Below are 25771 nucleotides of genomic sequence, written 5' to 3' on the forward strand. Positions count from 1 at the left end.
CCAGTTGGAAGTGCAGGTGGCCTGGGGACCCCTGATGTCTGGCTGGCATTAAAATGACGGTAGTATTATGGAGGACTCAGTGCTTAACTTGTGGGCTCTGTGCTGATTCCAGATAGTGGCACAATTAATTTTCAGTATATCTGATGTTATGTTTAAGCACCTTCTGAGGCTTGGTTATACTTCTTTCTATTGGATTCTATGTGATCTGGTGGTAGTTTTCTAATAGACTACAGGTTTTTGCTTGAGATGGCTGGAGTTGGCTACTATTTCCACCATCTCTTACAAAGAGAAAATAGAACTTTGAAGGAATGGGGCATGATGTATGTGAGGCTGTAATTTGCTAATTCTTCTTCAACTTCATGTATTGAATTTCAAATATTGTAATTCACATTTTCCTTCTGTTTGTGTTGCTGAGAAATTAGTTTCTACATACCCCGCCCTCCCCCCCCCCCCCCCATGGAGATTTTTGCTGAAAGCACGATTCTACAACCATACAACCTTGAACTACTACTGCAGTTAAGTTTATGGGCCTCAAAACTTTCTCCAATTTGGTATTTTGACTTTGAAGTTTTAGTTACTCCTTGTCTGTGTCCAGATTGTCATAAACTCTTATAATGTGAATACAGGAGTAGACCTGAGGGATCATCTTTATTATTACAAACAATGACTCTAAGGAGTAGAAAAGTGAGACCTTGGCCTCTAGATCATATTACTTATTTCTGGCCAAGTCTGAATTTGAATGATTTCCTTATTTTCTGAGTCAACAGATTTATTCTGACTTCTCAGTGATAAACCTGTTTACTAAGAATTTAATTATTATTTTTTCAGTGTTATGTGTGAACATGAATATTTCTGTTATAAGTTTTTCAAAAATGGCTAAGGCAGTGTATTAACACCAGATCTCACCAGGGAAGCTGCTTCCCATGGGAGGCTGCCACATCCATGTCTGCTTTTGGGGACTGGTGTTCACGTAAGTCTTAACTTAAAACATCTGTGAACCCTTAGTAGGATTTGAATCTACTTTTTTCCATTGCTTCGTTTGTTTGAGTTTATTGCTTAGTGAGTCTTGGCACAAATTCTTATTCTTTAAATGAAAATGCCTGTTTTGTTCTGTTTTCTGTTTGTGGAGACCTTGAAAGAGAAGAGACTGATTTTTTTTTTTTCCCAAATGTCAGACCCTGAGGTATAATTTACATATAGTATGATTCTCCATTTTAGGTGCACAGTTCGGTGAGTTTTGACAAAACAGTTTTGTAACCCCACAACAATTGAGTTACAAAATATTTTCATCACCCCCCCTCCCAAATTCCTCATGTTTTTTATAGTTGATACCCTGTTCTGACCCTCATTTTCAGAGAAACAAAGAGTTTACTACCAACATTACTGAAGGAATATCTGAAGACATAGTTCAGAAATCAAGAAATAGCTGAGATACTCATTATTCTTTCTATTTTTAATTTCTTTAATAATTTACAGCACAGAGTTTACAAACATTTTTAGGTTGTAAAGTTTTCCATTATTTTTGTATGCTCTCTCTCTTTCTGCCTCATGGTTGTTCATTTCCTTATGTGACTTGCAATTTTTGATTGCGAGTTTATCTTTAACTTGGTTTTATCATGCTGTCAAAGTCTGAGTTGCAGTGAGTTGAAACATCACTTCAGTGATTCATGTTTCATCACTTCTAGATCATCTTTCTTGTGTTAACTTCTTTGCTTGAAATTCCTGCCACGTGGGGGAATCCCTGTAACTCCAGGTACTGACTCCACTACCAAATAACAAGCTGCCCCAGAAGCTATGGATGAAAATAACAATTTATTATCACTCATATGGTATTCTCTTGACTTCCCCTGCATGTAGGGCAAGATTGGGTTTTAAAATTTTTTTTAGGAGACTTTCTTTTTTTCCTCAAGTTTCTAGAGCACTTTGCCTTCCATGGGGACAGTCTAGTTTCTATTTCATGGACTGGATGCCTGGATCTGGTTTCTGGTTCTCTGTAGGGGTCCTGGTTCTAGCATCACTGTCCACATCCCTGACTCCATGAAATGCAGTTATCTCCTAGAGCCTATAGTTGGGTCTAATACGACATGAGGCTGCTGGAGTGCCAGAAAGAGCTATCTTCACCCATGTCTTGAATTTTTGTAGTGTGTAATGGGAAGGGGGCCCATCTTAGCCCAATCTACCCTGTGTCTAGTGATGTCCCTGATAACTGTTCTTCAGTGGGTCTTCCTTTCTAAAGGGCTTTGTCCAATTTTTCAGACATCCTACTTCTTCTTTCATATTTATTTGATTATCAGTATGAAACAGCCTGCTGTTTTCCCTTGGTTGGAACTGAAGTACAGTTGACACACCATGTTTCAGGTGTACACTCCATAAGATATGCTGTGCACACAGCATGTGTAGCTACTATCTGTTACCAGACAACACTGTTAAAATACCACTGGCTATATTCCTTGTGCCGTAACTTTCATTTCATGACTTTTACATTCCATAACTAGAAGCCTTTATCTCTCTTTCCTCTTCACCCATTTCCCCTCCCCCTCCCTCTGGTAACCACCACTTTGTTCTCTGACTTTATGGGTCTGTTTCTGTTTTTTTGTTTGTTTAGATTTCACATATAAGTGAAATCATGTGTTATTTCTCTTTCTGATTCATTTCACTTAGCATAATACCCTCTAGGTCCTTCCATGTAGTTGCAAATGGCAAGATCTCATTCTTTTATTAAGGCTAAATAATATTCCATTGTATTTATATACACCACATCTTTATCCACTCACCTGTCAATGACACTTGGATTGCTTCCGTATCTTGGCTATTGTAAACAATGCTGCAATAGACATAAGAGTGTATATATATTTTCAGATTAGTGTTTCTATATATTTGGGAGGGGGTATATTCCCAGTAGTGGAATTATTTGATCATATGGTATTCCTATTTTTAATTTTTTTATTCTATTTTTTATTTTTTTGAGGCATCTCTGTACTTTTTTCCATAGCTGTTGAGCCAAATTACATTCCCACCAGTAGTGCACAAGGATGTCCTTGTCTGTATATCCTCACCATACATACTTGTTATTTCTTGTCTTTATGATAATAGCCATTCTGACAGGTGTCAAGTGATATCCTATTGTGTTTTTGATTTGCATTTCCCTGATGATTAGTGATATTGACCATCTTCTCATGTGTCTGTTGGATATCTGTATGTCTTCTTTGGAAAAATATCTGTGTAGGTCCTCTGCTCATTTTAAAATCGGTTATTTATTTATTTCTTTATTTATGGTGTTGAGTTGTATAAGTATATAAGTATATACATATATAAGTATATATATTTATATGTTATTGATATTTATTTATATATATATTTAAAGATTTTATTTATTTATTTGGCAGAGAGAGAGAGAGAGAGCACAAGCAGGGGAAGAGGCAGGGAGAGGGAGAGGGAAAAGCAGGCTTCCTGCTGAGCAGGAAGTCTATGTGGGACCCAATCACAGGACCCTGGGATCATGGCCTGAGCCCAAGGCAGACACTTGACTAATAGAGCCACCCAGGTGCCCTCTTTATATTTTGGATATTAACTCCTTATCAGACATCATTCGTGAATGTCTTCTCCTATTTAGTAGGCTGCCTTTTCATTTTGTTAATTTTTTCCTCCCCTGTACAAAAGCATTTTATTTTGGTAGAGTACCCAATAGTTTATTTTTGCTTTTGTTTCATTTACTTAAGGAGATATATCTAGAAAAAGTCACTAAGGCTGATGCCCATGAGATTACTCCCTATGTTTTCTTTAAGGAGTTTTATAGTTTCCCACTCTTTATAGGTCTCATTTTTTTTCCCTTTTTTTTAGAGAGGAGAAGGTGGGGTGAGGGGCTGAGGGAGAGAGAGAAATTGAAGCAGGCTCCACACTAGGCATGGAGCTCAATCCCATGACCCTGAGATCATGACCTGAGCTGAGATCAAGAGTCAGATGCTTAACCAACTGAACTACCCAGGTGCTCTTCATTTAGGTCTTTAATTTATTTAGAGTTTATTTTTGTGTCTGGTGTAAGGCAGTGGTCCAGTTTCATTCTTTTGCATATAGCTGTCCAGTTTTCCCAGCATGGTTTACTGAAGATGCTGTCTTTTCCCCATTGCATGATCTTGCCTCCTTTGTCATAAATTAACATGGGATTATTTCTGGACTCTCTATTCTGTTACATTGATCTATATGTCTATTCTGTGTCAGCATCATACTGTTTTGATTATTATAGATTTGTAATATATCTTGAAATCTGGAATTGTGGTACCTCCAGCTTTGTTTTCTCTCAAGATTGCTTTGTTGATTCAGGGTCTTAAGTGGTTCCAAATTTTAAAATTATTTGCTCCAGTTCTGTGAAAAATGGTATGGATATTTGGATAAGGATTGTATTGACTCTGTAGATTATTTTGGATAGTATGGACATTTTAACAGTGTTAATTCTTCCAATCTATGAATGGAGAATATCTTTCCATTTGTTTATATCATCTTTAATTTCTTTCATCAGTGTTTTATTGTTTTCAGAGTAGAGGTATCTCACCTCCTTAGGTAAGTTTCTGCCTAGGTATTTTACTATTTTTGGAGCAATTGTAAATGGGTTTGTCTTCTTAGTTTCTCTTTCTGTTATTTCATTATTAGTGTGTAGGTATGCCACAGGTTTCTGTATGTTAGTTTCATATCCTGCAACTTTACTGAATGAATTTTTTTAGTTCTAATAGTTTTTTGGTGAAGTCTTTAGGGTTTTCTAGATATAACATCATGTCATCTACAAATGGTGACAGTTTTAATTTTTCCTTTACAATTTGGATGGCTTTTATTTCTTTTTCTTGTCAGATTGCTGCAGGTAGAACTTCCAGTGCTATGTTGAAAAAAAGTGGTGAGAGTGGGCATCCTTGCACTCCAAGCATGGGACACCTTGACAGGGCACTCGGAGCAAGTGGCAGGGAGTCCTGGGGTGTTTTGGGATGGGGTGCCTTCCCTTGTTTTTTTTTTTTTTTTTAATCTGTCCCTGTGGGTTGATATGCAATTCTAGATGATTAGTCATCACTTACAGATAATTTTAATTTCTTCACACTTTTATTTAGATTAAAAGAAGTTGGGTCACATATTGTGTTCCTTTACCTTACATTTCAAAAATTATATATACTTGCTAGAGATTCTGTTTTGATCTTTGCTTTTGTTTCTTCCCCTCCTGTCTGCCTGGACTAAGATTGATATTACCCCAGTAAAACACATTCCCCAAGGATTACTGCTAATGTTACTTTGTGCATTGTCATTAGTTAATCTTCAGCGTGGTCTGTGTGCTCTTTGATTTACAACACTCTGTATTCTATTGTTGCATCTTATGTGATGCCTGCAAATGTTTTTATGATTCCATTATATGAAAGATTGCAGACTAATTTTTAATTTACCTCTTAGTGTTCCCCTAAGATTGTCATACTAAAGAATGAAACTCAGTTCTTTGTTTAATTCCAGCTGTCAGCCGGGGACCGAGCAAACAACACAGTACTGAAAGAGAATTAGAACCATCTGCCTGGAGTCCCTTAGTAAATGGAAAAGTCACCAACACCAAGTTTTTTTAAGAAGTTGTAATTACAAGTTGCATTGCAGACCATTTATATGTCCATCCTGTGTTGCATGTAAAATATGAAGCAATATTGGCAAGAATCTGTATCCATGTTAATGGTCTATATTTGTGAAAAAGCCCATCAACTAACCTTTTTTAAAAAAAAATTATTATTTTTTATTATGTTATGTTAGTCACCATACAGTACATCATTAGTTTTTGAGGTAACGTTCCAAGATTCATTGTTTGTGTATAACATCCAGTGCTCCATGCAATACGTGCTCTCCTTAATACCCATCACTGGGCTAACCCATCCTTTTACCCCCCCACCCCACCCCAAAACCCTCAGTTAGTTTCTTGGAGTCCACAGTGTCTCATGTCAACCAACTTTCAAAAAAATTTTTATTTACTTATTTTTTTTTTATTAACATACAATGTCTTATTTGCCCCAGGGGTACAGGTCTATGAATCATCAGTCTTACACACTTCACAGCAATCACCGTAGCACATACCCTCCCCAATGTCCATAACCCAATCATCCTCTCCCCCCAGCAACCCTCAGTTTATTTCATGAGTTTAAGAGTCTCTTATGGTTTGTCTCCCTCCCGATCCCATCTTACATGTCAACCAACTTTTAAGAGACTATTAGTCTAGGGCTACTTATCCTTTCTAAACAAAGGATGACTGCTTTCTAGACAAAACTCAGGATACAGTGACTGGTAGAATTGTAGTTTCAAAAACAAGGAGAAAACACTATCAAAAAAATTCCCGGGCATGTGGTCATTATACCTTTTAAAATGACATGTCACATTCTTTCCACTTCTTACTCTCTTTTAGTGCATAGTGCTGCTACTATTTGAGCTAAATGCTTGCCTGTTTCCCCTCTAAGGCTAGATATTTCCCAGATAGTGAAGATGTGAGTTAAACAAAAGTAGGAGCAGGTCATTTAAGAAAAAATATAGCTTTTCTGAAAGCTAAAGCATAGAGAAAACTGCCTTATATAAAAACAGAGATGAACTTTACATTAGAAAACCAATTCTAATGTTAGCATATCGTGATGAAAACAGGATTGATTTCAACCTGTTTGATTCTAGAGTGTATAATTTGAATGTCAAGCAGCAAAACAGGGGGAGGAAGCAAACCGAACTTGACCTCTCTGAGCCTTAGTTTCTTTTTCTATAGAAGAAAGATAACAGTACTTCATATAATAACTAGAAGGATTAAATTAAATAATGTATGGGAAAGCAATGTGTATACAAAAGACAATCTAAAATTTTTTTCCCCCTCCTTCTGTCTAACCCAAATTTCATGGGAGGTGATTGGCTATTTAGATTTGAAAGAACTTCATTGTGGTGGCAAAATTATAATTAAACAGATTGGATTTTCAGATGTGCCCAAATGTCAATGAAGCCAATATTTAAGCAGAGCTCTCTAATGGACTGAACCGTAGTTCTATAAGCCTTGGATAATTGAGAATGGACTGTAAACTGAGAGTCACTTTTATGTGCTGCACTGTGTCCCCGTATTACCAGGGGCAGAGCAACTGAAGGCTTAGAGGTAAGGGAAATAGCCTGGTGCCTGTAATATTTCACGAGGAAATGTAACAACATAACAAACAACCTGGTGCTGGTATTAATTGTTTGAGAGAGGACTGATTTATCTGTCTGGAAAATTTCACCCTGTGAATGGCAATTATCGCCAGAGTACGGATTCTCTAAGGTGTTCTGTAATTGCTCAATTATCTCTAATGCTCATGCTCCATCCTGGCCTTTAATAGAGGCCGTTCCACATTCTCGATTGTTCCAGGCTCCAGCCAAATCTCAGATATGTACAGCAAGAGGCATTGCAGAGACACTGTAAGCCAAACTCCTCAGATAGTCCCCAATATCATTTTAACTTTCAGAGTCTTCCTTCACCAAACTTTTTGTTAGAATGGCAACAGCAGTGGATGGGGGAAAACAGTGAATTTCTGAGTCTGCTAGAGGCGATAATTGTAAATGCCACGTCCCGAGTATTGCTATCTATAGATAGAGGTAATTTTCAAAATCATCCCTGTAACTCCAGGTACTGATTATCTGCTGCTACATAACAAACTACTCCAAAATGTATGGCTTCAAATAACTATTTATTTTTTTTCTCTCATGGTTTTGTGGATTGACTGGGCTCAGCTTGGGGTCTATCAAGCAATTGAAGTCACACAGGGGCAGAGGCTGCATTTGTCTGATGGTTCAGTTGAGTTGGAATGTCACGTGGCTAGCGTTGGTGCTAACTGCTGAGAGCTCAGCTGGGGCCTCCCAAGTACCTACCCATGGACTTTCCACAGGGCCTCGAGCTTTCTTAGAATAGCAGCAAAATTCTTGGAGGGAGCAGTCCCCGAGTGACCCCTTTCTGAGGCCAAGGTAGAAGCTGCAAGGCTCCTTACAATCCTGTCCCAGAAGACCCAGAGAGTCACTTCTGCCCCATTCTATAGGTCAAGTAAGTCACGAAGGCCACGCTCAGGTAGAGTAATGAGACTTCACTTCTTGAGGGGGAAATGGCAAGATCACATGGCAGAAGAGCACATTTGATGGGACATACAGTGGTGGCCATCTTTGGAAAATAGAATCTGCCACACTGGGTTCATCTACTCCTGTTCTAGCTGCCAGTAGAACTCGCCTGCCTCAGGAATGCTCCTGAGCTCCAGCCACTTTAATGACTTTCTCCATTTACCTGTGAACATGGAATAATTCACAATTAATAAAATGCATAGAGGAAGTCAGAGGGTATTAGTGTCACAAATGCATCGTGTTTGTTTCACAGATCAGACTTTTGTATTCTTGTGCTTGGTGTGCAGTGTGTTGATCAATATGCCATTCACGAGTCTGTATGTCTGTATGTCTGTATGTCTGCCTTGACCATTGAAACCCTGTTGTCTTCCTCACCTCTGCTTTGACCCTTTTGTGTTTCAAAGTGACTTATTCCCAATCCCTGATATCGACAGGAATCTGTGTATCCACATCAATGACCCCTAACAGACTCTTAACACCTCTGTCTTCAATGTTTGGCTTCCAGACCTTTAGATTATACCAGACAACTGCTAGCCTAGGTTCTTTAGCTTCCACCTTAAGGCAGAAAATACCTCAGGATGGAGGTATACTTATCCATATAATCTGAATGTTTCCTTTCAGTGAAAAACAAAGATTTCTTGCCATACAAGGTTTGGTATCAGTGCCTTAAGACTTCCTAATGCTTCCATCTTTGACACCTCCTATATTCTTAGGCTATTATTCTCTCCAGGTATTTGATTTCCTATGTTTCAATGACTCAGGAGATACGTTTTCTCTAGTCTCAGTATTTAGTGGTTTTCAGCAAGGATTCAGCAAAAGCTTCTGTTACTCATTTAACATATTGATGGAAATACTTTTAGGATTGGAGGTAGAAAAAATCCCAAGGGCTTGAATAAGTGTTTTAATGGACTGAAAATAACAGATGCAATTAGAACATAATTGGATAAATGGTCAGAATCTATAACCTGTACTGACTCTTCATGGGTCTCCAACCTTTGGATGGGATGATTGTTAAAATCCACTGGTAATTGGAGACTAGATTCCCCCCTCCCCTAGCAATTTTCCTTTTGGTAGTATCATATTAAATTTCCTTCTACTTGTATCATCTAAAGTCTCTATTTCACATAGCTAGAAATTATTGTATAGAATGTCTTTTCCAATTTGGGAAAACAGGAAATGTCCTGCTTTATCAGATAACAGTTTTCTTGACATCCTTTCAACTTCTACATTAAATTTGAAAGTTTTTTATTGATCATCTATCATGTCTTAGTCCACTGTGGGAGTCTGTGAAAATGTAGGTGAGGGACATCATTAAGACAAATAATCCTTGTCCTCGATGGTTTGCAAGGCAATAGAGCAGATAATATTATCTAGACCCAAATAGTCAAGATACAAGCGCTGTGTTGAAGTTTGTTATTGAGAAATATAATTTTTGTTAGGTATCATTTGAAATGTGCTTTGAGAAATAGGCTGTAATTTGCCAGGGGCAATTGGGGAAGTAAAAAGGGCATTCCAAGTGGAGAGAACAGCTTGAAGAAAAGTAGAGAGGCAGGTCCACACAGGTTCTTTAAGAAAAATGGTAACTAGATGAGTTTTGACAGGATAAAATAGATATCTAGGGAAGTAATGGGCTGTAAGACTAGAAAGGTAGGTTTGAACCATTTGGGAATGGCTTTGAATGACTTGAGAGTATCTATATTATTCTGTAGGCTGTAATGGCTTGGTGTCATGTTAGGCCAGTTGTCCAGTTAACTCAAATTGGGAAGCATGTTCACAGTACATTTGCAGTGGGGAGCTTCAGGAGTTCCAAAGAGTAGTGACAGAATTGGCTTGCTGGAATCTTGCAGTGTTATAACATGTATGGTTTGGCCTTTGTGGCACTGAAGGAGGCTAGGAGCTTGGGCAAGTAGCAAAGGATGGGAAGTGAGGAAGCCAAGGTCTAGGTGAACTAGTGTGGAAATAGAGTTGGCCTTAAGAGAAGGGTCCACAGCTGACTATCAGAGACCAAAGGAAAGTGGTTAATAAATAGTCTTGGTCTGAGAAAGTCTTACTGAGTTTATGTAGCAGGAGGACTGGGTCTGTTGGGCGCCACCACCTTGTTCCTGGTAGGTTAATCCATTTTGAAATAAGACCCCAGGCAGAGGTGAAGATACAGACAGACTCAGTCTCCAACTGGAGGTGGAAGGTTCTAGCAAGGATTAGGTCATTTGAAGGGTTCTAACCAATAGGGTAGAGTTCAGGGACATATAGCATGGTGGTTAAGTGATAGGATTTTGCAGTCAGGTGATGTAGATTCAAATCTTTTTTTTTTTTTTTTAAGATTTTTATTTATTTAACAGAAAGAGACACACTGATAGAGGGAACACAAGCAATGGGAATGGGAGAGGGAGAAGCAGGCTTCCCGCTGAGCAGGGAGCCCAATGCGGGGCTCAATCCCAGGATCCTGGAATTATCACCCGAGCTGAAGGCAGACACTTAATGACTGAGCCACCCAGGTGCCCCTAGATTCAAATATTAATTGAGCCCTTTTTAAGCTGTGTAACCTTGGGCATATTCCTTCACCTCCCTGAGCTTTGTTTCTCTTTCTGTTAATGGGGAAAGTGTCCATGTCATAGACTTATTGTGAGGATCAGATGATATAATTTAGCACAGTGCCTGGCACAGTCCAAGCATTCAGTAAATGTTTAGTGTGCTGGCTTGTCTGCTGTTGAATCAGCATCAGTACCACCCCCTTGAAAGTGCTCTGCTCACCGTAGAAGCTGGGGATTGCCCCAGACCCTCCTTCTCTCTAGATCTCAGGGTGTTTCCAAGAGAAATGCTTGGGTGAGATTTGGAAGATAAGAAAAGGAAGCCTTTGGAGGCAGCACAGCTGGAAAGAGATTTCTAGAACTTTCCAGAGAGCCTTAAAGAATCATCCATATCAGTGCTGCAGTCCAAGGTGGGAGGTGGGACCCTTCCCGACCCTCTCTCCCCAGGCTCTTCCAACAGGTGTGTAAACTTCTAAATCCCTGTATTAAAATATACATCTACAGAATAGCTTCTATTTTTCATATTCAACCTTGACAGATGTAAGTAGCCAATATTATTATTAATTTTGCAAGGCAGGGCTTTTACTCCAGAAAGGAAAAGTGAAGTGGAAACCAGAGTGGAAGATTAGTCACAGGTCAGAGGCTAGAGTGATGGGCCCAATTTTTGGTCGACAGGGAGGTCCTCAATGCTCCCTTCTGACCAGGTGCTGCATGAACTGTAACCATGCCTTAGGGTAATCACTGAGTGACTAGAGCCTGGGAAGGACGGCAGCATGGTTGTCCCGACGCTGGGAGGCAAGAGAGGGAAGTTCACTTAAGACAATGGGAAACATTCGAAACAGGACCAGGCTCTGGGAAAAGAGCAAGAACTGGAACAGGGGGAAGGGGCCAAATCCTGGAGCGGCCTTCAAGTAAGTGTCAACATTGGGGGTAAAGAACCAGAAACATCAGAGTGGGAATAAGAAAACTGGAAGCCCTTGTGCTTAGGAAAGTAGAGCTAGAAAATGGCCAACTGTTCCACCAGCATGTTTGTGATGCTCCTTCTCATGGAACAGGTGGGGCTGTGATGTGTATACGGAACAGCTAAACTCGCAGGACCAAGTGTGGAGTGGATTGGAAAGCCAGATTGCTTAGGGCAGTAAGATGAAACTCAGAGCCCACCGAATCATGTGTCTTAGACTGTTAATGCCCTGGAAGTCATGGTTAGAACTGACTCAGGGCTGTTCAGGGCTCGAAGGGCCCCGGGACCTGGGTGGGACGAGTTAAGGCAAGGACCCACACACGGCAGATGTGATGCCACAGGCTCTGTGATGCCAGTAAGATGTTCCTTCTGTGGCTTAGAAGGCGAAGAGTGATATCTACTGAGGAAATATAAAATCAAACTTGAAATGATGTAGGATACTTGTCACTTTTCATAGATAGAAACATAATAAATGTGTAGAACTAAGAAAATAGTATCTCATTTTGTGCTTCTCCTCAGCATTTTCTAGTTTAATGCTCAGAGAATCATCCATAGATGTTTTTCACTGAACACAGACTCTGAATTTATTTTAAATGTCACTCATTTTTATTTTCAAGATGACACTTGCCCAGAAGATCTAACAGTTTTTATTGCTACTGTTTGTGAATTTAAGAGTTCTGTTTTCTCTCAACTGACTTCCAGTCAATTAGCCTTCTTGGGGAGTTTCCTGATGAAATTATTGAAAAAGTATTTTTATTAGAAAATACTCAAATACATTTACAAGTACATAAAAAAGAGACCTGTATCAACAACCCAACTCCAGTATATTCTACATGTACTTTAGTGCTTTTCTTTTAGAAATAGGTGTTGGGAGCCTGGGTGGCTCAGTTGATTAAGTGTCTGCCTTCAGTTCAGGTCATGATCCCAGGATCCTGGGATCAAACCCCACGTGGGGCTCTCTGCTCAGTAGGGAGTCTGTTGTCCCTCTCCCTCTGCTTGCTGCTCTCTCTGCTTATGCTCTCTCTTTCTCTCAAAAAAAAAAAAAAAAAACAAACAAACAAAAAAACAAACTTAAGAAAAAGAACACCAGGTGTGTTGTACCTCCTTAATGCCATTACTCTCTCCCCACTCTCCAGAGATATACATTTTGCTCAAATTTGTCATTAGCTTTTACGCAGCTTTCATTAAAATGATACATATCTGTAGAAAATACTATTTTTTTTTGTTTTGAAACATATTAGATCAAACTGTATGTATATTTCTACAACTAGATTTTTTACTCTCCACTTTGTTTTCCAGATTTATATATCATGATACCTTTAGCTCCCATTCATTCATTTGTAGTGCTCTCTGGTATTCCGTATTACTGAACAATGACTTATTTGTTCATTTTCCAATTATGGACATTTAGATGGTTTCTGCCTTACATTTTTTTTATATCATTATGAGTCCTATTGCAATGATAGGCCACATATGTATGTATGGAACAGCTGAACTTTGGGGACTAAGTGTGGAGTGGGTGGGAAAGTACATGCATACACGTGCACACATGTGCACACACATACACCTGTCTTTCTCTTCGTGTGCATATGTATGAGAGTTTTGATGCATTTATCTAGGGAATTGCTTGATAAGAGAAATCACATCTGCAGTTCTATTAGATGTTGCCAAATTAGTTTTCAAGTCATTACACCATCTTCTCTACTACCAGCAGTGTGTATGAGAATTCCTGTTTTTCCTCCCGTTCTCCAACACCTGGTATTTTCAGACTTGTCACTTCTGCTAGTTTGATGGGTGTGAAATGGTCTCCTGTTGATGTATTCACTTGAATTGCCTTCACTACTAGTGAGGCTGAGCATCCTTTCAAATATGTGGTTCTCTGTAAATTGTCTATTCATTTCCTTTGCTGCTGGGTAGTTTGTCTCTTATTGATTTAAAGGACTTGATCTGAAATTCTGGATACCGATCTTTTCTTGGTTATATGGTATCTTCTCCCAGTCTAGGACTCATGTTTTAACTTTTCTAAAACATGCTGTTTGAGACACAGGCCTTTAAATTTTAACATGGTGAATTTTTTTTTTTTAAAGATTTTATTTATTTATTTAACAGACAGAGATCACAAGTAGGCAGAGAGGCAGGCAGAGAGGGTGGGGGGGAAGCAGGCTCCCTGCCGAGCAGAGAGCCCAATGCGGGGCTCCATTCCAGGACCCTGAGATCATGACCTGAGCCAAAGGCAGAGGCTTAACCCACTGAGCCACCCAGGCACCCCAGTGAATTTTTTTTAATCAATTTTATCCCTAATGATCTGTACTCTGTCCAATACCATAAAAATATTTTCCTGTTTTCTGAAAGTTTTAACTTTCAGAGAACTACTTTGTTTTTGTTTTGTTTTGTGGGTTTTGGTTTTTTTTTTGGTGTTTTTTTTGAGAGAGAGAGAGGAAAAGAGAGAAAGAGAGGCGGTGGGGTGGGGGGAGAGGTAGAGGGAAAGGGAGAGAGAGTCTTAAGCAGAGTCCAAGGTGGGGCTTAACCTCAACACCCTAAGATCACAAGCTGAGCTGAAACCAAGAGTCAGATGCTTAAGTGACTGTGCCACCCACGTACCCCTGAGATAGCTAGTTGTTTCCATGGTTATTATCCTCGAACATTTATTAATTAGCCATTTCCAGTTTATAGGGCCATCTCTGTCATACACCAAGTTTCAATATGCAGATATGTCTATTTCTAAGTTTCCTTTTCTGTCTCATTGGTACTTCTTTTCATTCCTGCGTGAGTCCCACACCATTTTAATTACCAAAGCTTAATAATAATCTTTATATTAACTTACCATTTTATAACAGAGAAGTTATCTGTTCCTTAAAGATGGGGTAAATGTACCTATAAAATTATGGGGGATTTGGATCCTCTTTTCATAAAGATTTTAAAATATTAATTCAATTTCTTCAATGGCTGTTTACTTAGGAATTCCATTTTTTTTTCTTGAGCCAGTGTTGATGTTTTCATGCTGTTCTAGAAAATTGTCCATGTTATCTAACTTGAATTTATTGGGATAATCTTGTTTGTATTCTTATCAATTCTGGAACATCTGAGCAGTTCTCTTTGAGAATATTACTTCTCCACTGTACCCTTTATTCTATTCTTACGGCACTACTGTTGTGTATTTGTTTGAACCTCTCCCTGTCTCCGTGTTTCCCTTGCTCCTTTTCTCTATTCACATCGATGTAGGTGTCCTTAAAACCACTTTGTCAGGACGCCTGGGTGGCTCAGTTGGTTGAGCAGCTGCCTTCGGCTCAGGTCATGGTCCCGGCATCCTGGGATTGAGTCCCACATGGGGCTCCTTACTTGGCAGGGAGCCTGCTTCTCCCTCTGCCTCTGCCTGTGCTTGCTCACTCTCCCTCTCTCTCTCTGACAAATAAATAAATAAAATCTTTAAAAAAGGACCGAGACAAGATGGCGGGGAAGTAGGAGGAGGCGCCTTTTCAACCTGTACCCTAAAGTGAGCTGATTACCTACCAAAGAACTCCGATCACCCATGAAATCAGCCTGAGATCAGAATTATACACGTCTGGATCTCTACGGGGGCCAGAAGACGCCAGTGGGCAGGTAAAGTGGAGTGGGAACGTCGGACTGATATCGGAAGATAAACAAAAGGGGGAGGGAGCCACCAGAGGCGATCGACTGGAAAATAATACCCCAATACGAGAGTGCCCGGCATCTGGGGACCAGCATTAACTTGGAGTCTTGTTGAAAGCACTCAAAAGAGCAAAGACTTGAGCGGGGAAATTGTGGGAATCGGGGCGGATAGGGATAGGGGCTTAAGTCCCCAGACCCAGGGCAGCATCCCCTGGCGCTGAGCCGGAGAGTGCGGCGGAGAAACCTGGTCTTTGTCCCGGAGCCGCCAGTGCGCCCGAGAACGGGTGGAGTCCGGCTCCCGTGAGGGGCTGGGAGCCACACCAGACGGCAGAACGCGCACCTTACTGGAGGTGCGCGCGTGCCTCAACCTCCCCTGAGAGAGGTGCACGCCCAGCCTGGTGTTCTGGGACCCACGCGGCGATAGACCCACGCGGCGATAGAGCCGATAGAGCTGGAGGCGCCGCGCCCCAAACCATCCCCTGGGAGAGGTGCGCGCAAGCACTGAGCTCTCAGCCCCAGCCAGCGGGAAAATCTCAGTGTGCGATTGCTGCTTGGAACCTCTCTGGCGGTCTGGAGCTGCCCAGACAGCCACAGCTGCCTTGGTTTTGCGGACAAGCAGGAGATCCTGCGTCCCCAGGGACCGTGACTCAGAACCTGCTCTGCCAGCGGCCCAGCGGCTGCAGCACCTGCAGGGGAGCAGACTGAGGCTTCTCTCTGAGAGGGAGGTTGGGGTGCAGTTTTCTTTCCTCTAAACCTCCAAAAACCATCAAAAGCTGTCAAGGCGAGAGAAAAGAAGTGAACAAACATAAAAACCTCCAGAGAACAAAAACCTGAAAAAAAACGTTTTTCTCAGAGCCCACCCCCTTGAGGGGGTCGGGAGGACTTAACTCAGGGAACATCATTGACTGAAAACCCACGTGGCAGCCCCCTCCCCCAGAAAACAAATCAGGAAAAAAAAAAAAAAAAAGACTACAAGAGAACAACCACCACTACTTCATAGATACAACTTTTATTTTTAATTCTTTCCCACTATTCTGGTTCATTTTTTTTCTTTTTTTATATAGATAATTTTTTAACCTATTTACCATCACAGTGAGATGTCCAGTACATCAAATTCCATGATAAACTTCTAACCTGAATTTTTTGATACATACACATGTGTTTTTCTTTTGCTTTTCTATTTTCTTAATTTTTTAAAAAAAATTTTTAATTTAGTTTAGTCCAGTTTATTCCTTTTTTATTTTTATTTTCTAATATTCATATAGAGTTAAACTTCAAGGTAACCCCCTTTCTCCAAGCAATGCTACCCCTATAGGTGAACCAATTTTTAATCCCCCTTTTTCTTAGGAAAGTTGAGTCCTTTAACAAAGATATCAAGATACATCCAGGAAGAATCAAAATAACCTTCCTCGCCCACACCGAGAATCTATAACCATGCTCCCATCTTTTTCTTCTGCCAGTGTCTCTGTGTATTTATGTTTGTCCGGATAGTATATAAATCTTACACTTGGGGTTCTTCTTGACGAGGCTCCTCCCTTTTTTTTGCTTATATATATATATATTTTTTCTCTCGTCATATACTTTTATCAGTCTTTTTGTTTGTCTGTTTTTGTTTATATACGTCATAAACCTTACCCTGGGGCCCATTTGGGCTGAACCTTCACTTTTATCTTCCCTTTTTTTCCTGTCTCTCTCTCTCCCTCTTTTTTCTTTTTCTTTTCTTTTTTCTCTCATTTGGGTGGGGAATCCTGAGTGCTCAGAAGCGTTCCAGGGTGCACCTTGACTGCACCACGGTCAATACATCCAGCTACATCTGTCCAGTCATCTCTCACCAAAATGACTAGGAGGAGGAATCCCCAACAGAAGAAAAATACAGAGGATGGGCCTTCTGCAACAGAGCTAACGGCTATCAACATAGACAATATGTCAGAAAGAGAATTCAGGCTAACAATTATCCAGGCAATAGCTAGGTTGGAGAAAGCCATGGATGACCAAACAGAATTGATTAGGGCAGAATTGAAAGCGACCAGAGAGGAGGTTCATAATGTTAGGGCAGAGCTGAAGGCCACCAGGGATGAGGTTCACAACGCTCTCAATGAGTTCCAATCTAATCTAAATTCTCTAAAAGCTAGGGTAACTGAGACAGAAGATAGAATTAGTGATCTGGAGGACAAACAAATAGAGAGAAAGGATCAGGAGGAAGCCTGGAACAAACAGCTTAGAAGCCACGAAAACAGAATCAGGGAAATAAATGATGCCATGAAACGTTCCAACGTCAGAATTATTGGAATCCCTGAAGGGGAGGAGAAAGAAAGAAGTCTAGAAGATATAGTGGAACAAGTTTTTCATGAAAATTTTCCCAATCTTGCGAATGGAACAAGTGTTCATGTACTAGAAGTAGAAAGGTCCCCCCCCAAGATTATAAATTCAAAAAAAACATCCAGGCACCTCATAGTAAAATTGAGGAATCATAATTGTAGATACAATCTCTTGAAAGCTGCTAGGACAAAGAAGCTCCTTACATACAGAGGAAAGCCCATCAGAATAACGTCAGACCTGTCCACAGAGACCTGGCAAGCCAGAAAGGGCTGGCAAGATATATTCAGGGCACTAAATGAGAAGAACATGCAGCCAAGAATACTTTATCCAGCAAGACTGACATTCAAAATGGATGGAGAGATAAAGAGTTTCCAAGACCGGCAAGGCTTGAAAGACTATGCAACCACCAAGCCGACACTGCAGGAAATATTAAGGGGGGTTCTATAAAAGAGGAAAAATCCTAAGAATAGCATTGAACAGAAATATAGAGACAATCGACAGAAAGAAAGACTTCAAAGATAACACAATGTCAATAAAAACGTATCTCTCAATAATCTCTCTCAATGTGAATGGCCTAAATGCACCCATAAAACGACACAGGGTTGCAGATTGGATAAAACGACAGGACCCATCCATATGTTGTCTACAAGAGACCCATTTTGAACCTAAAGATACACCCAGACTGAAAGTGAAGGGATGGAGAAGCATCTTTCACGCCAATGGCCCTCAAAAGAAGGCCGGGGTAGCGATTCTCATATCAGATAAATTAGATTTTAAACTAAAGACGGTAGTCAGGGATACAGAAGGACACTACATCATTCTTAAAGGGACTATCCACCAAGATGATCTAACAATTGTAAATATCTATGCCCCCAATATGGGAGCAGCCAATTACATAAAAAAACTATTAATCAAGATAAAGAGTCATATTGATATGAATACATTAATAGTAGGAGATCTTAACACGCCTCTCTCAGAAATAGACAGATCATCGAAGCAGAAAATCAATAAAGAAATAAGAGCATTGAATGATACATTGGACCAGATGGACCTCATAGATATATACAGAACATTCCACCCTAAAACAACAGAATACTCATTCTTCTCAAGTGCACATGGAACCTTCTCCAGAATAGACCACATACTGGGTCACAAATCAGGGCTCAACCGATACCAAAAGACTGAGATTATTCCCTGCATATTCCCAGATCACAATGCTTTGAAACTGGAGCTCAATCACAAGGAAAAGTTCAGAAGGAACTCAAATACCTGGAAGCTAAAGACCACCTTGCTTAAGAATGCTTGGATCAACCAGGAGATCAAAGAAGAACTTAAACAATTTATGGAAACCAATGAGAACGAAGACACTTCACTCCAAAACCTATGGGATACAGCAAAGGCGGTCCTAAGGGGGAAATTCATAGCCATCCAAGCCTCCCTCAAAAACATTGAAAAATCCAGAATACACCAGCTGTCTCTACACCTTAAAGAACTGGAGAATCAACAACAAATCAAACCAACTCCACACGTAAGAAGGGAAATAATCAAGATTAGAGCAGAGATCAACGAGGTAGAAACCAGAGATACAGTAGAACGTATCAACGAAACTAGAAGCTGGTTTTTTGAAAGAATCAATAAGATCGATAAACCATTGGCCACACTAATCCAAAAGAAAAGAGAGAAAGCCCAAATTAATAAAATTATGAATGAAAAGGGAGAGATCACAACTAACACCAAGGAAGTAGAAACAATCATCAGAAGCTATTATCAACAGTTATATGCCAATAAGCTAAGCAACCTAGATGAAATGGATGCATTCCTGGAAAACTATAAACTCCCAAAATTGAACCAGGAAGAAATTGACAACCTGAATAGACCGATATCTAGTAACGAGATTGAAGCAGTGATCAAAAACCTCCCAAAAAACAAGAGCCCAGGACCTGACGGATTCCCTGGGGAATTCTATCAAACTTTCAAAGAAGAAATAACACCTATTCTCCTGAAGCTGTTTCAAAAAATTGAAGCAGAAGGAAAACTTCCAGACTCTTTTTATGAAGCCAGCATTACCCTGATCCCCAAACCAGGCAAAGACCCCACCAAAAAGGAGAATTTCAGACCGATATCACTGATGAATATGGATGCTAAGATTCTCAACAAAATCCTAGCAAACAGGATCCAACAGCACATTAAAAAGATTATCCACCATGACCAGGTAGGATTCATCCCTGGGTTACAAGGATGGTTCAACATTCGCAAATCAATCAATGTGATAGAACAAATCAATAAGAGAAGAGAGAAGAACCACATGATCCTCTCCATTGATGCAGAAAAAGCTTTTGACAAAATCCAGCATCCGTTCCTGATTAAAACGCTTCAAAGTATAGGGATAGAGGGAACATTCCTGAACTTCATCAAATCTATCTATGAAAAACCCACAGCAAATATCATCCTCAATGGGAAAAAGCTTGCAGCCTTCCCATTGAGATCAGGAACACGACAAGGATGCCCACTCTCACCACTCTTGTTCAACATAGTATTAGAAGTCCTAGCAACAGCAATCAGACAACAAAGAGAAATAAAAGGTATCCAAATTGGCAAGGAAGAAGTCAAACTCTCTCTCTTCGCAGATGACATGATTCTTTATATGGAAAACCCGAAAGACTCCACCTCCAAACTACTAGAACTCATACAGCAATTCAGTAATGTAGCAGGATACAAAGTCAATGTCCAGAAATCAGTGGCTTTCTTATACACTAACAATGAAAATACAGAAAGGCAAATTAGAGAATCGATTCCATTTACTATAGCACCAAAAACCATAAGATACCTCGGAATAAACCTAACCAAAGAGGTTAAAGATCTGTACTCGAGGAACTACAGAACACTCCTAAAAGAAATTGAAGAAGACACAAAAAGATGGAAGACCATTCCATGCTCTTGGATGGGAAGAATAAACATCGTTAAAATGTCTATACTGCCCAGAGCAATCTATACTTTTAATGCCATTCCAATCAAAATTCCACCAGTATTTTTCAAAGAGCTGGAGCAAATAATCCTAAAATTTGTATGGAATGAGAAGAGACCCCGAATTGCTAAGGAAATGTTGAAAAACAAAAATAAAACTGGTGGCATCACGTTACCTGATTTCAAGCTTTACTACAAAGCTGTGATCACCAAGACAGCATGGTACTGGCATAAAAACAGACACATGGACCAGTGGAACAGAGTAGAGAGCCCAGATATGGACCCTCAACTCTATGGTCAAATAATCTTTGACAAAACAGGAAAAAATATCCAGTGGAAAAAAGACAGTCTCTTCAATAAATGGTGCTGGGAAAACTGGACAGCTATATGTAGAAGAATGAAACTTGACCATTCTCTTACACCGTACACAAAGATAAATTCAAAATGGATAAAAGACCTCAACGTGAGACAGGAATCCATCAGAATCCTCGAGGAGAACATAGGGAGTAACCTCTTTGATATCAGCCATAGCAACTTCTTTCAAGATATGTCTCCAAAGGCGAAGGAAATAAAGGCAAAGATGAACTTCTGGGACTTCATCAAGATCAAAAGCTTCTGCACAGCAAAAGAAACAGTCATCAAAACAAAGAGGCAACCCACGGAATGGGAGAAGATATTTGCAAATGACAGTACAGATAAAAGGTTGATATCCAGGATCTATAAAGAACTCCTCAAACTCAACACACACAAAACAGATAATCATATTAAAAAATGGGCAGAAGATATGAACAGACACTTCTCCAATGAAGACATACAAATGGCTACCAGACACATGAAAAAATGTTCATCATCACTAGCCATCAGGGAGATTCAAATCAAAACCACATTGAGATACCACCTTACACCAGTTAGAATGGCCAAAATTAGCAAGACAGGAAACAACGTGTGTTGGAGAGGATGTGGAGAAAGGGGAACCCTCTTACACTGTTGGTGGGAATGCAAACTGGTGCAGCCACTTTGGAGAACAGTGTGGAGATTCCTCAGGAAATTAAAAATAGAGCTTCCCTATGACCCTGCAATTGCACTGCTGGGTATTTAACCCAAAGATACAGATGTAGTGAAAAGAAGGGCCATCTGTACCCCAATGTTTATAGCAGCAATGGCCACGGTCGCCAAACTGTGGAAAGAACCAAGATGCCCTTCAACGGATGAATGGATAAGGAAGATGTGGTCCATATACACTATGGAGTATTATGCCTCCATCAGAAAGGACGAATACCCAACCTTTGTAGCAACATGGACAGGACTGGAAGAGATTATGCTGAGTGAAATAAGTCAAACAGAGAAAGTCAAGTATCATATGGTTTCACTTATTGGTGGAGCATAACAAATAATACAGAGGACAAGGGTAGATGGAGAGGAGAAGGGAGTTGAGGGAAATTGGAAGGGGAAGTGAACCATGAGAGACTATGGACTCTGAAAAACAACCTGAGGGTTTTGAAGGGGCGGGGTGGGAGGGTGGGGGAACCAGGTGGTGGGTATTAGGGAGGGCACAGATTGCATGGAGCACTGGGTGTGGTGAAAAAACTATGAATACTGTTACGCTGAAAATAAATAAAAAATTGGAAGGAAAAAAAAAAAAAAAAAAAACAAAAAAAAAAACAAAGAGGCAACCCACGGAATGGGAGAAGATATTTGCAAATGACAGTACAGATAAAAGGTTGATATCCAGGATCTATAAAGAACTCCTCAAACTCAACACACACAAAACAGATAATCATATTAAAAAATGGGCAGAAGATATGAACAGACACTTCTCCAATGAAGACATACAAATGGCTACCAGACACATGAAAAAATGTTCATCATCACTAGCCATCAGGGAGATTCAAATCAAAACCACATTGAGATACCACCTTACACCAGTTAGAATGGCCAAAATTAGCAAGACAGGAAACAACGTGTGTTGGAGAGGATGTGGAGAAAGGGGAACCCTCTTACACTGTTGGTGGGAATGCAAACTGGTGCAGCCACTTTGGAGAACAGTGTGGAGATTCCTCAGGAAATTAAAAATAGATCTTCCCTATGACCCTGCAATTGCACTGCTGGGTATTTACCCCAAAGATACAGATGTAGTGAAAAGAAGGGCCATCTGTACCCCAATGTTTATAGCAGCAATGGCCACGGTCGCCAAACTGTGGAAAGAACCAAGATGCCCTTCAACGGATGAATGGATAAGGAAGATGTGGTCCATATACACTATGGAGTATTATGCCTCCATCAGAAAGGACGAATACCCAACTTTTGTAGCAACATGGACAGGACTGGAAGAGATTATGCTGAGTGAAATAAGTCAAACAGAGAAAATCAAGTATCATATGGTTTCACTTATTGGTGGAGCATAACAAATAATATAGAGGACAAGGGTAGATGGAGAGGAGAAGAGAGTTGAGGGAAATTGGAAGGAGAGGTGAACCATGAGAGACTATGGACTCTGAAAAACAACCTGAGGGTTTTGAAGGGGCGGGGTGGGAGGGTGGGGGAACCAGGTGGTGGGTATTAGGGAGGGCACAGATTGCATGGAGCACTGGGTGTGGTGAAAAAACAATGAATACTGTTACGCTGAAAATAAATAAAAAATTGGAAAAAAAAATAAAAAAAAAATCTTAAAAAAAAAAAAAAAGATTCTCCTCCCTCAAAAAAAAAAAAAAAGCCTTTCTTTAAAAAAAAAAAAAAAAACAAAAATCAAAAAAACCACTTTGTCATTCTGTCCTGCATTCGGAGTTAATTCTTTAGACTGCCTTCCAGCTTGCTATTTCCTTTTTTTCTTTGTGTCCAACTAGGGTGTTATCTTGTCTGTTCATTTTGTTTTAGTGTTTACAATTTCACTTGTACTAATTTTTATTTACCATCATCTGTTCTTTTATTTATTTATTCAACTTTATTTTATTTTATTTTATTTTTTTAAAGATTTTATTTGTTTATTTGACAGACAGAGATCACAAGAGGCAGAGAAGCAGGCAGAAAGAGAGGAGGGAAGCAGGCTCCGCACTGAGCAGAGAACCTGACGTGGGGCTCGATCCCAGGACTCTGAGATCATGACGGGAGCCGAAGGCAGAGGCTTTAACCCGCTGAGCCACCCAGGCACCCCTATTTATTCAATTAAAAAAAAAGATTTTATTTATTTGACAGAGAGAGAGATCACAAGTAGGCAGAGAGGCAGGCAGAGAGAGGAGGGGAAGCAGGCTCCCCAGCAAGCAGAGAGCCTGATGCAGAGCTCAATCCCAGGAACTGAGCTGAAGGCAGAGGCTTAACCTGCTGAGCCACCCAGGGGCTCCTCCATCATCTGTTCTTATTTTATTACAAACTGCTTTGGATTTAGGATTTCTTGCTTATTTTTATGAGTGTTGTTACTTTATCTCTTTGAGCATGCCAAACAGTTTGTTGGTCATAAATCCACGTTCTGATTTATGGACTGTCTTTCTTTGCTATAGTTTTATTTATGTATTTTGGTCTTAAGGGTTTGCAGGCTCACCATGTATTGAAGGCCATCTCTTGTTCTGTGCTCCGTGTCCCCTGGTTAGCAGCTTTGAGGTTACACCTCCCTGCTTCCCACTTGACTATCCCCAGGCCTCTGACTCAGAACCATGTCTCATATTGGTGGTTCCCAACACTTGTCCCTCAGTGATGATGGGGCTCCTGCAGAACCTGTAACCGAGTCATGGGTAGTTTGGCTCAGCATCTTGTTACAAGTGGTATGTAAACTCATCTGCCTCTTTAGGCATGAGGCTCATACAGGTAGCAGAATCTAGTCTCCTTCTTTTCAAGAGTGCAGGGATCCAATAGGATCTTATTCCCCAACCTGTTCCTCAACAGGAGCCAAATTCCAAGACTCTTCTTCCTAGTTATATATGCAGAGAACCTCATGTCCTGCTCATTATTGAATGTTTCTGTGCAATTTGCTCCTTGGAGTTGCTTAGCTCAGTTTCATATTATTCACATTTTCAAATACTTTTAGATACTTTAAAAATACTTTTACTTATCATTGTTGTATGTTTGAAACACACAAAGTCCTCAAAGCATAAACACAAGGAGACAAGGAGAGCCAACTAATTTTAAAAACTAAAATCCTTTTAAAAATAGTTGAAGGTTAACTCAGTTTTTCAGCCTTTTCTTCTCGTTGGTCTTTCTGTGGTGATTAAGGGATTGACTAGTCTTACAGTTACTTACTCATTCGTATCTTTGTGTTTGAATTTCATTTGCCCACATTTTATAATTTTGCTTAGTGTTTCAAACAAGTAATTTAGGCTCAAGAATTGTTTAAGCATTCTACTTCTAGTCTTGAGGAATTTTTTGCTGGTTTTATCAAGAAAAAAATTGTGAGGTTTCTTTGGTAAATTTAAGGTAGTTCTCAGTTCATTCTTAAAGCCACTACTATTTGCATTATGTTTGTCTTAGATTGTATAATGGAAAATTTGAATATTCAGCTTACAGTCCACAAAACAACATATTAATGAGGATTAAATGAGGAAATGTATGTTAAAACACTTTGTAAATTTTAAAGCCCTATGCGAGTGTGAGTTAATTATTATCAGTTTCATGCAAATTATTCTCTTTTTCCTTTTATGCACAAGGAGTGTTTTAATAGATTTTGTTCCATAGCCGATTTATGCATGAAGGCTGTCTTAATAGATTTTGTTCTGTAGAACAAAAGTTCTGTTTCCAAGTCATAGAAAAGTGTATGAATTACCCTGGTTTGCATTTTAGTACTATCATTAAAGCTTAATTGACAATTGCTAATGTCTTCCTAAGCAGTCAATCATAAACTCAAGACTGTGAATACTCATAGTCCCCAAATTAACAGTCTTTAGATCGAAGAGCTGGGTATTTCAGCAATTTTTGCAATAATAGAATTAAAATATGCTAGAACTATGAGGACCTTGGAGGTTGAGCATTGATCAGTTAAATCAGTTTTGTTTTGATCAGGCCAATCACCAGTGGTTATTCCCATTAAAATCTAAGTTGCTAAAACATAGCCAAAGAGACTGTGACCTTGGTCTTAGCACTGTGGTTTTTTAGGCTTGGCACAGCTCATGTAGTGTTTTGTATACTGTACTTTATTTATCCATTTGTCTGTTTTTTGTTTGTTTGTTTTTCGTTTTTCTAAGATTTTATTTATTTTATTGACAGAGAAAGAGCGCAAGCAGGGGGAGCAGCAGGCAGAGGGAGAGGGAGTTGCAGGCTCCCC

This window comes from Martes martes (genome assembly GCF_963455335.1).
Source record: "Martes martes genome assembly, chromosome: 1".
Lineage (NCBI taxonomy): Eukaryota > Metazoa > Chordata > Mammalia > Carnivora > Mustelidae > Martes > Martes martes.